Source organism: Balaenoptera borealis (genome assembly GCF_965194805.1).
Source record: "Balaenoptera borealis genome assembly, chromosome: 15".
Taxonomy (NCBI): Eukaryota; Metazoa; Chordata; class Mammalia; order Artiodactyla; family Balaenopteridae; genus Balaenoptera; species Balaenoptera borealis.
The window spans coordinates 8,926,877-8,943,495 of NC_138871.1; the positions used below are offsets into that span (position 1 = coordinate 8,926,877).

At 44.0% G+C, this 16,619-nt stretch overlaps 1 protein-coding gene across 1 annotated transcript in view; it reads right to left on the reverse strand.

Annotated features, from left to right (window-relative positions):
• The window catches only part of ZAP70 (zeta chain of T cell receptor associated protein kinase 70), a 76,307-nt gene that overhangs the window by 34,490 nt on the left and 25,198 nt on the right, over positions 1–16,619 (reverse strand). The window contains exons 5-6 of the mRNA XM_082356173.1: positions 7,879–10,092; positions 5,881–6,192 (exon numbers count right to left, since the gene is read on the reverse strand). The gene's annotated coding sequence lies outside the window, so the exon portion shown is untranslated. The remainder of the gene's footprint in view (positions 1–5,880; positions 6,193–7,878; positions 10,093–16,619) is intronic.

The window sequence follows — 16,619 nt, forward strand, 5'->3', positions numbered from 1 at the left end:
GGTCTGCTGGCTCAAAGGGAGCCCAGAGCCCCCACAAGGCTCAGCCCTGAAATCTCCTGTGCTGTGTGGTGGCCACCCTTCACCACGCCAGGGCCAGGCTGGCTGGACCAACCACTGAGCTGGAGGTGGAAGCCCTGAGCAAACTGGGAACACAAAGGAAGACACCTCTTTGATAGAGAAAGAGGGAGAGACCGCTCAGGGCAGGCTCCCAGTGGGCCCGCGGGGCTGGGGAGGCCGCTGGTGGAGGCTAGAGGCACATGACCCCAACTTGTTTCTCAAATGGAAGCTGAGGTAGGGGTAGGAGGCCAGTGGGAGGGTGGGCTGCCTCTCAGGTCTGGGGTCCTGAGAGGTCTGGATGAGGATGGAATGAGGACAGGCGTACAACCATAAGCAGGTTTCTCTCAGGGGCTGTCTATGGAAGGGTCCCCTCTTACAGCCATTGATCAAACTCCAAGTTCTTAAAGCTTGGAAGGATTAGATTCAAAGGGAGGATTACATGTGGGGTGGCTTTTTCTTTTTTAATCTTTTTTTTTTTTTAAGAGGACAGAGGATCTCAGTTCCCAAAGGGAAGTCCTTTGGAATTAGACTGGGATGTAGCTTAGAGGGTCTAAGGAGTTCTCCCATAGCCGAAGCCAGTGGAGTTTATCCAGAGGTATTAACCTGGACCTAAAGGGTCACAACGACTCCCTGGGGCTGGTCCGTCCTCCAGGCCAGGACCTGGGCCAGCCCCAGTAGGATTCAGACAAGAAGAAAGTGGGCTGATTTTATATTGGGGAGAGAGAGGTGCCGAGAGTGTCCCACTCAGACCCAACCTGGTCTTGACCCCTCCCCCAATTCCCCGTGGCTAAAAGCTTTGGGGGCTTCCCCAGTTTTGGAGGGCAAACAAGGAAAACCACAGAGCTGGGAAAACTAGAGATGGTGCTCTTGATCTGAGCCAGCCACCAGGCCTGCTTTTCCAGAACCACCTCTGTCCCCCTGGGGCTGCTTCACCCACTCTCCCTCCCAAAAAAGGAGACCAGATCCTTCCTATTCATTCCTCCTCAGCAGGTCCCAAGGGTCCTTCTGGAGACTCAGGAGATGACAGGGGCTGGGCTACAATGGTTACAGCACAGACCCTGGATCTGGACTAGAGGCCAAGCTGTCCCCTTAGCTATGTGATCTCTAGCTAGTGACCTTATCTGTCTGGACCTTCCTTTTCTCTAAATAAGATGAGGATTATCATGCTTAAAAGATAAACAAGATTGACAAACCTCTGGCCAGGCTCACCAAGAAGAAAAGAGAGAAACCTCAAATAAACAAAATAAGAAATGAAAAAGGAGACATAACAACTGATACCGCAGAAATACAAAAAAACCGTAAGAGAATACTATGAACAACAATATGCCAGCAAATTTCACAACCTAGAAGAAATGGACAAGTTTCTAGAAACATACAGCCCACCAAAACTGAATCAAGAAGAAATAGATAATTTGAACAGGCCGATCACTAGAAGTGAAATAGAATCTGTAATTTTAAAACTCCCTACAGGGGCTTCCCTGGTGGTGCAGTGGTTAGGAATCCGCCTGCCAATGCAGGGGACAGGGGTTCGTGCCCCGATCCAGGAAGATCCCACATGCCGCGGAGCGGCTAGGCCCATGAGCCACAACTATTGAGCCTGCGCGTCTGGAGCCTGTGCTCCGCAATGGGAGAGGCCGCGACAGTTAGAGGCCCACGCACCGCGATGAAGAGTGGCCCCCGCTCGCCGCAACTGGAGAAAGCCCTTGCACAGAAAAGAAGACCCAACACAGCCAAAAATAAATTTAAAAAATAAATAAATAAATAAATAACTCCCTACAAACAAAAGTCCAGGACCAGATGGCTTCACAGGCAAATTCTACCAAACATACAAAGAACTTATACTGATCCTTCTCAAACTCTTCCTAAAAATTGAAGAGGAGGGACCACTCCCAAAGACATTCTATGAGGCCACCATCACCCTGATACCAAAACCAGACCAAGACACCACCGAAAAAGAAAATTACAGGCCAATATATTTGATGACTATAGATACAAAAATTCTCAGTAAAATATTAGCAAACTGAATCCAAAAACACATAAAAAAGAGCATATACCACGACCAAGTGGGATTCATCCCTGGTTCACAAGGATGGTTCAACATACGCAAATCAATCAATGTGATACACCACATCAACAAAAGAAAAGACAAAAACCAAATGATCATCTCAAAAGATGCAGAAAAAGCATCTGACAAAATTCAACATCCATTCATGATAAAAACACTTACCAAGTGGGTATAGAAGGAACATATCTCAATATGATAAAAGCTATTTATGACAAACCCACAGCCAATATAATACTAAATGGTGAAAAGCTGAAAGCCTTCCTGCTAAAATCTGGATCAAGACAAGGATGCCCACTCTCACCTCTTCTATTCAACATAGTATTGGAAGTCCTAGCCGCAGCAATCAGACAAGAAAAAGAAATAAAAGGTATCCAAATTGGAAAGGAAGAGGTAAAATTGTCATTATATGCAGATGATATGATACTATATATAGAAAACCCTAAAGACTCCACACAAAAACTATTAGAACTGATAAACAAATTGAGCAAGGTAGCAGGATACAAGATTAACATACAGAAATCAGTTGCATTTCTTTACATCAACAATGAAATATCAGAAAGGGAATGTAAAAAAAAATAACTTTTCAAATCACAATCCCGAAAATAAAATAATTAGGAATAAACCTGACCAAGAAGGTGAAAGACTCACATGCTGAGAACTATAAAACATTAATAAAGGAAACTAAAGGTGACTCAAAGAAATGGAAAGATATCCCATGCTCTTGGATTGGAATAATTAATATCATTAAAATGGTCATACTACCCAAAGCAATCTACAGATTTAATGTGATACCTACCAAATTACCCATGACATTTTTCACAGAACTAGAACAAATAATCCTAAAATTCATATGGAACCATAAAAGACCCAGAATTGCCAAAGCAATCATGAAGAAAAAGCACAAAGCAGAAGACATAACACTCTCAGACTTCAGACAATACTACAAAGCTACCATAATCAAAACAGCATGATATTGTCACAAAAACAGACATATGGATCAATGAAACAGAATAGAGAACCCAGAAATAAACCCACACATCTACAGTCAATTAATCTTGACAAAGGAGGTAAGAATATACAATGGGAAAAAGAGAGTCTCTTCAGGAAGTGGTGCTGGGAAAGTCGGAAAGCCTCATGTAAATCAATGAAGTTAGAACACACCCTCTCACCATACACAGAAATAAACTCAGAATGGCCTAAAGACTTAAATATAAGACATGACACCATAAAACTCCTAGAAGAGATCACAGGCAAAACATTCTCTGACGTAAATCTTACCAATGTTTTCTTAGGTCAGTCTCCAAAAGCAATAGAAATAAAAACAAAATAAACAAATAGGACCTAATCAAATTTACAAGTTTTTGCACAGCAAAGGAAACCATAAACACAATGAAAAGACAACCTACAGAATGGGAGAAAATATTTGCAAACAATGTGACTGACAAGGGCTTAATTTCCAAAATATATAAGCAGCTCATACAACTCAACAACAACAAAAACAAACAACCCAATCAAAAAAAAGGCAGAAGACCTAAATAGACATTTCTCCAAAGAAGAAATACAGGTGGCCAATAGGCACATGAAAAGATGCTCAACATTGCTGATTATTAGAGAAATGAAAATCAAAACTACAATGAGGTACCACCTCATACCAGTCAGAATGGCCATCATGAAAAAGTCTACAAATAACAAATGCTGGAATGGATGTGGAGTAAAGGGAACCCCCCTACACTGTTGGTGGGAATGTAAGTTGGTGCAGCCACTGTGGAAAACAGTATGGAGGTTCCTCAGAAAACTAAAAATAGAATTACCGTATGATCTAGTAATCCCACTCCTGGGCATATAACCAGACAAAACTATAATTCAAAATGATACATGCACCCCTATGTTCATAGCAGCACTATTCACAATAGCCAAGACATGGAAACAACCTAAATGTCCATAGACAGATGAATGGATAAAGAAGATGTGGTACATATATACAATGGAATACTACTGAGCCATAAAAAAGAACAAAATAATGCCATTTGCAGCAACATGGATGGACCTAGAGATTATCATACTAAGTGAAGTAAGTCAGAAAGAGAAAGACAAATACCATATGATATCACTTATATGTGGAATCTAAAATATGACACAAATGAACATATCCATGAAACAGAAACAGAATTACGGACATAGAGAACAGTCTGGTGGTTGCCAAAGGGGAGGGGGTTGGGGGAGGGATGCAATGGGAGGCTGGGGTTAGCAGATGTAAGCTAAACAACAAGGTTCTACTGTAGAGCACAGAGAACTATATTCAATATCCTATGATAAACCATAATGGAAAAGAATATTAAAAAAGAATATATATATGTATAACTGAATCACTTTGCTATACAGCAGAAATTAACACAACATTGTAAATTAACTATACTTCAATAAAAAAATATGGATCGAGAGTTTACACACATAACAGGGTCTCAGTAAGTGCAGCTTATTAAGGTGGAGGATGGGTCCCAGGCTGAAGCTGGGAAGGTGACCCAAGAGACTTGTTGAGACCCAGGAAAGGAGTGTGGAGGCTGGCAGCTAGCAGGAGGCCTGGGTCCTCTCCAGCCAGGGGGAGTACGAGCCTGGGCGGGCGTCTTGGCCTGCACGAGGTCTACCCCTGGGGAAACTGTAGATGTTTCCTACAACAAGAGCAAGAGCAGCCAACGATATCCCCGCGCTAGAGGACGTTCTCCCTCAGGGAGGGGTGAACACCAGCCAGGCCCTAACGTCCCGGCTACGCCTCTGGTCCCGGGACCATGCCCTCCCTGACGCACCCCTCCTGGGTTCTCCATCTGCGCTCCAGTCTACCCTTTGTTGGCAGGTCCAGCACGGTGTGCCCTTGGCCCTCGCGAGGCCACCTCCTCCCTAGAGCCCCATTCCCTCCCCGGCTAACACGCTTCACCCCGAACCCCTTCAAGTCAAGCCCTCGCTTGGGCCCTCAGGCCATGCCCCTCACGGGTGTCTTGGGCCAGGTCCCCCCACCCCTTGATTCGGACCCTTTGCTTAGGCCACACCCCTTCTTTGAATCTCTGACCTCAGATCTCGCTCCCGTCCTCGCCCTTCCTAGTGCAGCTGAGACCCCCCCGCCAGCGTGCTCGTGGCTGGGCTCCCCCACTGCCCCTTCTGCGTCCCCTGACTGGCACCACAAGGGAGTGCGCATCCTCTTCAGGTCGAGGCGAGAAGGCATGAATCAGAGCTGGAGCACGTGGACCTGAGGGGCCGCGGTGGCCGCACGTGTGGCGGTACACATCCTCCCCCAGCCTCAGGACCCTCCCTCCCGGGGGGCGGGGGGCGGGGCAGCGTCCTTCTCTCTGGACCCTGCCTTCCAATGTAGGGGCGAGAGCTGCCTGAGCTGCAGTGGCTGCTCTCTTGGGCCTGCAACACCAACATGAGTCACCCCCTTCTCCCCTTTCTCCTCTGGACCCCAGCCCTCAGACCCTTGGCGCCTTTAGCCATGGGGACAGAGAGGCATAAACCGACTACCAAAGGGCCTCAGCCAGCTGTCTGCCATGTCCTCAGAAACCTGCAAGGGCCATGCCTGCTGATGCGAGTACCTTTGGTTGCCTCATGTATTTTGATATTGTCTGTATATTGGGTGTTCAATTCATATCTGTTCAATGAATGGCTGAGAAAACGAAGCACTGCTTTAATAAACGAATCCATTGTGTGTCGGGTCAGTCTTTGGGGAAATGTGCTAAGTCTCCTGTACTAGTCATTAAAGCCATTACCATTATGAGCATTCTGTGGCCAAAATTTTCTTGGTCCATTCAAAGTTGAGAGGAAGAGGTAAACATTTTGCAGGGTGCACCTCACAGCCAGAAATCCAACTGCCTTTCCACCGAGTCTGGATGGAGAATCGCCTCGCATCACGGCTTTGGGTGCTGGTTGGCTGGCCCCATCACCTGGCTTAGACACTGGAATGTAACTTCAACTGTTCCTGTTTTCCTGCATGTTTTCTGGTCTTCTTTTCTTGAGACTTTTGCCACCAAGTCTTTCCATTCATTATAAAAATATTGTACGTCATGTTTGCTGGAGGAGATCTAAAACAAAACACACAGGCACTGTACTGCACAACTAAATGCGTAGCAATTCCTACCGGCTACTCCTTGGGAGGAAATAGAGGCTGATGTTTCTGAGGGGTGAGGACTCTATGTACTTCCCGTCACGAAGGCTTGTCGTGTGTGAAATTCATTTTGCCTTGGGGCAACACAGAGTCTCTGGGAAAATCCTTTCCCGCCACGTTCTCATAACTAACGCAGGCTCTCCACAGCTTTGATTCGTCTCTGTGGGATGGAGCCAATCTTCACCACTTCTTCCGCCCCCTCACCCCGCCCCGCTGCACCACGCAGCTTGCAGGATCTTAGTTCCCTGACCAGGGATCGAACCCGGGCCCTCCGCAGTGAGAGCGCGGAGTCCTAACCACTGGACGGCCAGGGAACTCCCCTTCACCACTTCTTTTGATACCTCTGAGAGACACGGAAGGGAAATGGTGAATCCAATGGATAAGCCCCAGTCAAAACTGTGAAGCGGGTCAAACTTATTTCCAAGAGGTCTTTAAATCTTCTCTAACTTCTGCCATATTCAGGGTTCCCCTTTTGCTTCAGGAGACCCACTGCTCTCTCAGAGGAGGCAGCTGGGTGGGAGGCGATGGTGGCTGGCCGGAATGGGTTACCTGTCCCGGGAGCCTGGCATTTTCAAGGACACTTTTAGGGAAAGCAATGCAACTCTCGTGGGGAAATTTAAACGCTGCAGAGTTTGGCGGGGATGGGATGGGGGGTGGACACTTCACCCCTCGTCACACACCACGGCCTCCTCCTTTCTCTGTGGACAGGCCGAGGACCCAACACAGCGCTGGGCAGGACGTGAGGGGCCTTGGAGAGCTGCTTTTCCCCGTGATCAGGAATGTGGGTCCCAAGGGATGCAGGCCAAGGCACATAATTTCGAGGTGCAATTACTGCAAATGTGTAATCTTGTAAACCCTTTGCTTTCCAGTGCCTGCTCCTGGTTAGAGCCACTGTGTTTGAGCCCTCTCACCAGGGGGAGAGTTGAAGGACTTAACAACCGGTACAGACATACATTGATTGTTCAAAGTGGCCACTGTTGGAGCAGAGCCCTGGAGGCCCTCTCACCGCATCCCTCTGCCCCTCTGCACCAGCCATTAACCCTTCACTTGCTGGGTCACGGGGAAGACTGGGAAGTCTGGGGAGGTCCTGGGAAGGAGCTGTTTACCAACCAACAGAGGCATCTTTCAGTATTCTAACCATCAGCGCGGCTGCAGCGGTGTGAACGGGCTGAACGTCAGCCTCTCCTCCCCTCCACAGCCTCTTCCCTCCCCACACACTTGGAGCTATGCTTTTCCTTTCTTTTCTACATCCATATTCCTGTTTTCCAATCTTTCAGCCAGAGACTGTACCATCTCCTCTTTCAGTGGCCCTCAGTATGGGAAGAGGTGTGGCCTCACCTACGGAGGCCTTCAGAAGCAAGGATGGCCCAAACCAGGAAACCCCAAACCCAGCTGTGCATCAGAACCACAAGGCAGTGTCTGAGAACCCAATGGCCTGGGTGATCTGCACGTCTAGGAAGCACGTCAGCTGACGCTGACGCACAACCAGGCTCAGAGGTCCCCGTTGTCCTCCTAAACCCAGGGTCAGAGGAAATTCTGGGGCAACGTTGGTACAAAAACCTGTGAGTTCTTGGAAGGAAGGCGGGCGCTAAGAGCCACTCACAACGGCTGTTTCTTCCTGATGTCCGTGACCAACGCCAGCAGCAGCAACACCGTGGCCGTGAGGATTCCTGCCACCGAGACAGCGGTGATGCTGATGTCCCTCTGCAGAAAGTGCAGAAGCTGCGCACGTGGCATACTCCTGCTTGGAACATCTAAATGAGAAGACGCACGGCCGAGTAAACAGAGAGCGACGACCCCGTACGCCTCTGTAGGGACAACTGGTTGGTTCTGCTTGGAGCCCGAATGAAAACCTTAGCATCTCAGCTGCTGGTTCCACAAGTCCTCTTGGGGAATAAACTGGCTGTGTTTAGGAAAAGACATTCACAACCTTTGATGGTGGAGGTGAGATGCTGAGGGTATGAGCTGGCAAACAGCAGAGCAACCAGTTTGGAGGAGGTGAGGAGAGGAACAGAGGAGAGTGAAGATGGAGGGAGGAGACAGGGCCACTACAGGAGGTGAAAAGTCCCGCTGCAACGGCTTTTAAGAAAAATGGAATCACCCAACACAGCCATAAATAAATTTAAAAAAAGAAAAATGGAGTCAACAGCCATAAAAAAGAGTGAAATAATGCCATCTGCAGCAACACAGATGGACCTAGAGATTGTCATACTAAGTGAAGTAAGTCAGACAAAGACAAATATCATATGATATCGCTTATATGTGGAATCTAAAAAAACGATGCAAATGAACTTGTTTACAAAACAGAAACAGACTCACATAGAAAACACATTTATGGTTACCAAAGGGGAAGGGGGGGAAGGGAAAAATCAGGAGTTTGGGATTAGCAGATACAAACTACCGTATATAAAACAGATAAACAACAAGGTCCTACTGTATAGCACAGGGAACTATATTCAATATCCTGTAATAAACCATAATGAAAAAGAATCTGAAAAAGAATACATACGTATATATATATGTGTGTGTGTGTGTGTGTGTGTATATTCTGAATCACTTTACTGTATACCAGAAACTAACACAATATTGTAAATCTACTATACTTCAATAAAAAAAAAAAAAATGGAGTCAAGTATTCAGTCTGAAGCTTTCACAGGGCAGTGATACAACCTCTTCTCTGCTGCCCCTCATCCCTCCTCCTCCACCCCCAGCTCCAGGTAATTCTGCCACATACATTATCTGCCTCGGGTGTGTAGGTTTGGGGGAATTTCAAGACATAAGGCAAACATGATGCCAAGATGATCCCAAGCTTTTTCAACCCTTTAGGGACTTGTAGAAACCTTGAGGGTAGATTTGGAATGTCACTACACGTGGGTTGGGAATACTGTACAAGGCAATCTTAGCTAGATCTCAAAGGAAAGAGTCCTCAGCTGACACTGGGGACTCAGAGCTTCGGTTACCCCATTTGTAATGTGACCCAAAAAAGACAAAGGAATCAGGGAAATGGGGCACAGAGGTACAATGATAGGAATCAGATGTGGAGAGCTGCTGAGGGGAGCCTAGTGATGCAGGTGCGACATGCTGGCCAACGGCCTTCTTGGGTTATGGGGAGAAAACTGAGGCACGTCCAACTTCCCACCTTCATCGATGCTATGTCAAGAGGCAGCGGCATCAAGCAACTTTAAGGGCTCTGTTGCAATAATTCAGCATTTAATTTCTTAGAGTTAGGAAGTGACAACCAGGTATAATTCTGATAGTGGGTAGCTACATGGAGGGAGTGTCCTGGGCTTGGTACCAGCACGTTGCCATGATGGCAAGTTTCTACTCACTCTGAATGGGCCCAGCCTCAAGTAATCTAAGGATGAAGATCAAGGACTAGGTTACCCTTTGGCATTTAATCCCTCCTGTTTGTTAGAAAGCATCAGTGCTCAGTAACATCAAGGACTGTGATGATGGTGCCCACGTTATGGATGACCCTGGCTTGTAAAAACAACATCAAAGCAGCATCTTTCGGAAAGGGTGGGTGGCAAATTCCTAGAGTTAGTTTAATGCATAATTTTAACTGTAGATCATATGCTTTCGTGGGTAAATTAAAGGTATGCTGACATCTAGTCCATTAAAACACCATGAAAGGCAAACAGTTGCATTCTGAAGTCATCCATAGGTAGGTACCTTATTTAGCTCACACTCTATAGATTATTACCTGGACTGATTGCTTCTTGAAGTGTTCCTTTATTTACGGTTGTTAACTGCTCATCACTTACATCCCTGTCGAAGAGAGAGGATTCTTTATCCCTCTTCTCCTCTGCAATGTGACCTACAAAAGACAAAAGACAAAAGACCAAATGGGTTCATCTAAAAACACCCAGCAGCTGTGATTAGTTCTGTTTTCATGATGAAAGTAACTGCCTCTAGAGTCAAAGTGAGGAGTTAGGATTTTGGAGAAAGGTCCAAACGGACATGAGTGTTTTGTTTTCATTTATTTTTTTAACCTAACAAATTCCTGGGTAGACTGAGGCCGTGGTTCTCACCCTGGAGTGTGCTTCAGAATCACCAAGAGGCCTTGTTAAAACACAGATGGCTGGGCTCCACCCCAGAGTTTCTGATTCAGGAAGTGTAGGGTGTGGGGGCTGAGAACGTGCATTTGTCACTTTCCCTGGGCAGTGCTGGTGCTGCTGAGCGGGGAGCACCCTTGCAGGGCCCAGCCAGAACCTCTCACATAGTTGCTGAGCCTCTCCGACCCCAGTCTCAACTAGTATAAAATAGAAATAATAAGACCTACCTCACTGATAGCATAATGTTCGTGAAAACAATTCAGAAACCACAAAATACTATAAAAAAATGTTTCTGGAGGTATGTGGCCAAGATGGCAGAGTGGGAAGACCCTGAGCTCATCTCCTCCCAGGGGCACATCAAAGTCACAACTGTGTCCAGAACAACTGTCTATGAGAACGACCTGAAGACTAGTAGAAAAGACTTCCCACAACTAAAGCTATAAAGAAGGAACCACAGTGAGACAGGGTATAGTCAGTACCACGCCCCAGGCGAGGTGAGGTGAGCCACAAACAGGAGGATAATCATAACTGTAGAGGTTCTCCCCAGGGAGCAAGGGGTCCAAACCCCACATCGGGATCCCCAGCCCCGGGCTCCTGCACTGGGAGGACGAGCCACCAGGATGCCTGGCTTTGAAGGCCAGCAGGCTTTGCCGACGGAAGAGCTAAAGGGCTGTAGGAAACAGACTCTGTGCTTAAAGGACACATGCAAAATCTCACACACTCCGAGCCCCAGCACAGAGGCAATAATTTGAAAGGACACTGGTCAGACCCACTTGCTGATCTTGGGGAGGCTCCCAGAGAGGAAGGAGGCAACTGGGAACATAGATGCTGGCAGCAGCCATTTGGGGGATCTTGTTCTACCACAAGGACTCTGGGGCTGGCAAGCACCATTTTGGAGCCCTCCCTCTAGTCTGTTAGCGCCGGGGGCCTGCCTGCCCACCAACGGGCTGGCAGCAGTCCCAGGACCGCCCCCCCCCGGGGCTGTGCAGCCAGCCACACCAGGCCCCAGCCCCCCAACACCAGCAGGCACAAGGCAGGGCCTGGCAGCCAACCAAGTCAGGGGCCAACTTCACCTACCAGCACATCCACAGTAGCCAGCCCTGCCACAACAAAAGAGCCCCCCTGAGCACATAGCTCAAGTGACCAGAGGGGAGTGTGCTGCTGGGCCCCACGGGAAGTCTCATACACAAGGCCACAAAGTCTCTAAGATGGGGAAACATAACTGACCTACTTAATACTTAGAAATAAACACAGAGAATTAGGTAAAACGTGGAGACAAATAAGTATGTTTCAAATGAAGGAATAAGACAAAACCCCCAAAGAAGAACTAACTGAAGTATAGATAAGCAATCTACCTCATAAAGAGTTCAAGGTAATGATCCTAAAGATGCTCAACAAACTCAGGAGAAAAATGGAGGAATACAATGAGAAGTTTAACAAAGAGCTTAAAAATATAAAGAAGAACCAAACAGAGCTGAAGAATGCAATAACTGAAATAAAAAATACACTAGAAGGAATCAACAGTAAATTAGGTGATACACAGGAATGGATCCACAAACTGGAAGACAGAGGAGTGGAAATCACCCAAGCTGAACATAAAAAAGGAAAAAGAATTTTTAAAAATGAGGATAGTTTAAGAGACCTCTGGGACAACATCAGGCATACTAACATTCACATTGCAGAGGTCCCAGAAAGAGAAGAGTGAAATAAAGGGGCAGAGAACTTATTTGAAGAAATAATAGCTGAAACTTCGCTAACCTGGGAAAGGAAACAGACATCCAGGTACAGAAAGCACAGAGTCCCAAACAAGATGAACCCAAAAAAGGTCTACACCGAGACATAATTAAAATGACAAAAATTAAAGATAAAGACTATACTCCAGGGACTTCCCTGGTGGTCCAGTGGTTAAGAATCTGCCTCCCAATGCAGGGGACGCGGGTTCGATCCCTGGTCGGGGAACTAAGATCCCACATGCCACGGGGCAGCTAAGCCCGTGCGCCATAACTACTGAGCACATGGGCCACAACTAGAGAGCCCGTGCGCCGCAACTACTGAGCCCGTGCACTCTGGAGCCTGCACGCTCTGGAGCCTGCACACTGCGACTAGAGAGAAGCCCACCTGGTGCAGCGAGGAGCCCACACGCCACAATGGAAGATCCCGCATGCTGCAACTAAGATCCAATGCAGCCAAAAATAAAATTAAATAAATAAATAAATATTTTTTAAAAAGACTATACTCCAATAAAAATTTAAAGAAAAAGAAAAAGAAAAAAATAATAAAGATCAAGAGAGGATCCTAAAAGCAGCAAGGGAAAAGCAACTTGCTATGTACAAGGAAACTCCCATAAGGCTATCAGCTGACATTTCAGCAGAAACTTTGCAGACCAGAAGGGAGTGGGCATGATATATTCAAAGTGGTGAAAGCAAAAAACCTACAACCATGAATACTCTACCCCACAAAGCTATCATTCAGATTTGAGGGAGAGATAAAGAGTTTTACAGACATGCAAAAGCTAAAAGAGTTACCACTGAACCAGCTTTACAGGAAAATTTAAAAGGACATCTCTAAGTGGAAAAAAAAAAGACCACAACTGGAAATATGAAAATTACAAAAGGAAAAAGCTCATTGGTAAAAGCAAATATACAGTAAGGTAGTGGACCTAAAGACAAAAGTAGTAAAATCATCTACCTCCACAATAAGTAGTTGAGGGATACACAAAACAAAAAGATATAAAATATGATGTCAACAACATTAAATATGGTGGGGGTGCAGGAGTGGAAATGCAGGATTATTAGAATGCATTTGAACTTAAGAGACCATCAACTTAAAATAATCATATATAGGGAATTCCCTGGTGGTCCAGTGGTTAGGACTCAGCGTTTCCACTGCAGGGGGCACGGGTTTGATCCCTGGTCGGGGAACTAAGATCCCACAAGCCACACAGCATGGCCAAAAAAAATCATATATATATATTACATAATATATGTTACAATAAATTTAAGAAGATTGAAATCATATCAAACATCTTTTCTGACCATAATGATAGGAAAAATCAACTACAAGAAAAAAACTGCCAAAAACATAAACATAAAAATTGCCAAAAATACACCCAACATGCATGTAAACAACAAATAAGTCACTGAAGAAATTAAAGAGGAAATCAAAAAATACCCAGAGACAAATGAAAATGGAAACACACTGATCCAAAATCAATGGGACGCAGCAAAAGCAGTTCTAAGAGGGAAGTTTATAGCAACATTAGCCTACCTCAGGAAACAAGAAAAATCTCAAATAAACAATCTAACCTTACACCTAAAGGAATTAGAAAAACAACAAAAAGTACCCAAAGTTAGTAGAATAAAAGAAATAATAAAGATCAGAACAGAAGTAAATGAAATGGAGACTTAAAAAGCAATAAAAAAAGATTAATGAAATTGAGCTCGTTCTTTGAAAACAAAATCGATAAACCGTTAGCCAGACTCATCAAGAGAAAAAGAGAGGGTCCAAATAAATAAAATCAGAAACGAATTAGAAGTTACACTTGACACCACAGAAACACAAAGGATTATGAGAGATTACTATGAATAATTATATGCCAATAAAATGGACAACCTAGAAGAAATTGATAAATTCCTAGAAACATATAATCTCCCAAGACTGAATCAGGAAGAAAAAGAAAATCTGAACAGACCAGTTACCAGTAATAAAATTGAATCAGTAATTTAAAAAAAAAAAAAAACCTCCCAACAAGCAAAAGTTCAGGACCAGATGGCTTCACAGGTGAATCTGACCAAATATTTCAAGAAGAGCTAATCCTACCCTTCTCAAATTTTTCCAAAAAATTGCAGAGGAAGGAATGCTTCTGAACCCATCTATGATGCCAGCATCACCCTGATATGAAAACCAGATAGAGACACCACAGAAAAGGAAATTTATAGGCCAATATCAGTGATGAACATAGATGCGAAAATGCTCAACAAAATTAGCAAACTGAATACAACAATATATTAAATGGATCATACACCATGATCAAGTGGGATTTGTTCCAGAGATACAACAATGGTTCAATATCTGCATAAATCAATCAATGTGATACAGCACATTAACAAATTGAAGAATAAATACCATATGATCATCTCAATAGATGCAGAAATACCTTTTGACAAAATTCAACATCTCAACAAAGTGGGTGTAGAGGGAACATACCTCAACATAATAAAGGCCATACATGACAAGCCCACAGTTAACATCATACTCAATGGTGAAAAGCTGAAAGAATTTCCTCTAAGATCAGGAACAAGACAAGGATGCCTACTCTGTCCATTTTTATTCAACACAGTATTGGAAGTCCTAGCCAGAGAAATCAGACAAGAAAAAGAAATAAGAGGAATTCAAATTGGAAAGGAAGAAGTAAAACTATCACTGTTTGCAGATGACATGATACTATATAAAGAAAATCCTACACACACACACCCAAAACTATTAAAACTAATAAATGAATTCAATAAAGTTGCACAATACAAAATTAATATAGAGAAATCCGTTGCATTTTGTACAGTAACAAAGAACTATCAGAAAGTGAATTAAGAAAACAATCCCATTTACAAATGCTTTAAAAAGAATAAAATACCTAGAAACAAATCTTACCAAGGAGGTAAAAGGCTATACTTGGACAACTACAAGACTTTGATGAAAGAAATTGAAGACAACATAAACAAATGGAAAGATATACCATGCAGTCTACAGATTCACTGCAATCCCTATCAAAATACCAATGGCATTTTTCACAGAACTAGAACAAATAATTCTAAAATTTGTATGGAAAAAAAGAATGAAATATTGCCATTTGCAGCAAACAGATGGACCTAGAGATGATCATAATGAATGAAGCCAGACAGAGAAAGACAAATATTACATTATATCACTTAGATGTGGAATCGAAAAAACAATACAAATGAGCTTATTTACAAAGCAGAAACAGACTCATGGACATAGAAAACAAACTTATGGTTACCAAAGGGGAAAAACGTGGAGGAGGGATAAATTAGGAGTATGGGATTAATAGGTACACACCACTATATATAAAATAGATAAACAACAAGGATTTACTGTATAGTACAGGGAACTATATTCAATACCTTGTAATAACCTATAATGTAAAAGAACCAGGAAAAAAAAAGTATATATATATATAATTGAATCACTTTGCTGTACACCTGAATCTAATACAATATTGTAAATCAACAATACTTCAATCAATCAATGAAATGAGGAAAAAATAAAATAAAATTTGTATGAAAACACAAAAGACCCTGAACAGCAAAAACAATCTTGAGAAAGAAGAACAAAGCTGGAGTATCATGCTCCCTCATTTCAAACTATACTACAAAGCTACAGTACTGGCATAAAAACAGACACAAAGACAAATGGAACAGAACAGAGAACCCCTAAATAAACCCATGCACTTATGGTCAATCTATGACAAAGGAGACAAAAATATGCAATGGAGAAAAGACAGCCTCTTTTTTTAAAAATAAATTTATTTATTTTATTTATTTTTGGCTGCTTTGGGTCTTCATTGCTGTGCACAGGCTTTCTCTAGTTGTGGTGAGCGGGGGCTACTCTTCATTGCAGTGCAGGGGCTTCTCCTTGCGCTGGCTTCTCTTGTTGCGGAGCATGGGCTCTAGGAGCGCGGGCTTCAGTAGTTGTGGCACGCAGGCTCAGTAGTTGTGGTTCGCGGGCTCTAGAGTGCAGGCTCAGTAGTTGTCGTGCATGGGCTTAGTTGCTCCACGGCATGTGGGATCTTCCCAGACCAGGGCTCAAACCCATGTCCCCTGCATTGGCAGGAGGATTCTTAACCACTGCGCCACCAGGGAAGCCCAAGACAGCCTCTTTAATAAATTGTGTTGGAAAAACTGGACAGTGACACATGCAAAAGAATCAAACTGGACTACTTTCTCACTCCATGAACAAAAATAAACTCAAAACAGATTAAAGACTTAACTATAAGACCTAAAACCATAAAACTCCTAGAAGAAAAAATAGGCAGTTAGCTCTTTGACACCAGTCTCAGCTATATGCCTCCTCAGGCAAGGGAAACAAAAGCAAAAGCAAACAAATGAGACCTAATCAAACTGAAAAGCTTTTGCACAGCAAAGGAAACTATCCACAAAATGAAAAAGCCACTTACTGAATGGGAGAAGACATTTGCAAACAACATATCTGATAAGGGGTTAATATCCAAAATATACAAAGAACATATACACCTCAATATCAAACAAACAACCTG